This window comes from Lathyrus oleraceus, chromosome 5, assembly GCF_024323335.1.
Source record: "Lathyrus oleraceus cultivar Zhongwan6 chromosome 5, CAAS_Psat_ZW6_1.0, whole genome shotgun sequence".
Lineage (NCBI taxonomy): Eukaryota > Viridiplantae > Streptophyta > Magnoliopsida > Fabales > Fabaceae > Lathyrus > Lathyrus oleraceus.
This window is the reverse complement of record NC_066583.1, coordinates 595873294-595875175: the sequence shown is the minus strand read 5'-3', so window position 1 is coordinate 595875175 and position 1882 is coordinate 595873294.

Here is a 1882-nt window from a genome sequence, read left to right as displayed (position 1 = left end):
CCTAGCCATCAATTGGAAGCTTTTTGCAACATCAAATCCCAGCTGGAAGTTGATTTTGAACTCTGTTTTCTTCAAAGCACAACAATGGTGAAAATCGATTTGAAAGACTCCAAGCCTTGCTGAGCCAAATAGCTTCAAGTATTCATCATTTCAAAGCATAAGGGGGACCTGTTTCAAGCTTGCATCCTCAATCCATCACTGTTGCTACATTTTCTTCAAGAACAAGTAAGTTTTCGATTCACTTGTTTCTCAAATCCATGCCATGCTTAGTGTAGATCTATCCATGCTGAGCTTCATGATGTGTTTGTTTTTGAAAATGGTCAAGTATTCGAGAAGTTATGCTGCTTTCAAGTTTGATAGTGCTTATTTGTTTTGCTCGATTCATGATTGTTAGTGTGTTTTAAGGAAAATGAACGATGGATTCTTGATGTGTGTGATGTACTGGTTTGAATGCCATGACTAATTTCATTTTCTGGGCACACTTGTTCTTCACGACTTTGAAGAAGATGATGAATATACTGCAGAAACCCTAGCACTTTTCCAGATTTTTTTCCAATCGTGTTTGTTTTATTGTTGTTTGATGTTGCATGAATGCTAATGTATCACGGCCATGCTGATTGTATAATGCTGTTTGAAGTCCATTTTATGATGATGAGCATGAAGATGACTGCTGCTGTATACAAACCCTAGAAATCCAGAAATTGCCTTTGAATCGTGTTTCTGTTTTGAACTTCTGTGTATGTTACTGTTTCATTGGTGAGGGCCAATCAAAACATTCTATTTTGTGGCCCTAAACGGTGCGTTTTGATTAATAAGGGAGGGAATTGCAAAAATGCCACTCGGTCAATGTTGACTTATCCAAACCATGTCCTATTGTTCAATGTTCATTCCAAATTGATGCTCAACTTCTAAAAATCAGTTCTCATTCATTTCAACTCCAAAAATCATGAATTTTTTTCCATCATATTCACATGAATGTCTATTATTTTATCATGATTTTTGCTGAATTTTTGGTTGGTCGAATTTTAAATGGCATTAGGTTTCTTAACATGTATGCACATTTTGTACCTTTTGCCAATCCTTTTGTGAAATTGTGATGATGCATCCAATGACCCTGAAATTTTTTGTGGTTAATCTACACTCATTCATGTTTGTTTTGATGTAGAGTTTTTGAATTTATCATATGTGGTTTGTGAGATATGAATTTTGGAAGTAGGGTGTGACAATTTGTGTCACACCAATGATATGCAATTTCATGATTTTTGTTGACATGCTTCCTGACCTACAATTAATGTGAAATTTTGCATGAACCTTCTCTTATATGTCTAGTTGACTTGTGATTTTTCTTGGAATTAATTATGGCATTTCCAAATTGTTTGAGATTTTATCCCCTGTTTGACCAAAATGTTGACTTGTGTGATACATCTTGCCATCTCCTTTGTGAAATTCTCATATCTTATTGGATGATCATGAAATTTTACATGTGCATACTAGACATCTTGAGCTTTGCATTGGTGTTGATCCCATCCATTTCTCATCTGTTTTCATTTAGTTATGATTTTTTGAAGTTGATACATGTATATTTGACTTCTTTGGGCATGATTGAAATTGTTTGGACTTCCTGATTTTAATTGACCATCTTCCCATGATCCAAATGATCTGAAATTTTATATGCATGCTATGTTATGGATTTTGATTGAACCTGAATTATTTGATGATTTTTGGAATTGAGTATGATTGCTTTTGAGCTAAGTCTTTCTGTTGACTTCATTGAGCATATTCAAATTTGTTTTGACTTCATGATTTTCATTGACTGCCTTCCACTTGTCCAATTGTGATGAAATTTTACATGCTTACCATGCTAGGTGTTAGGATTGATCAT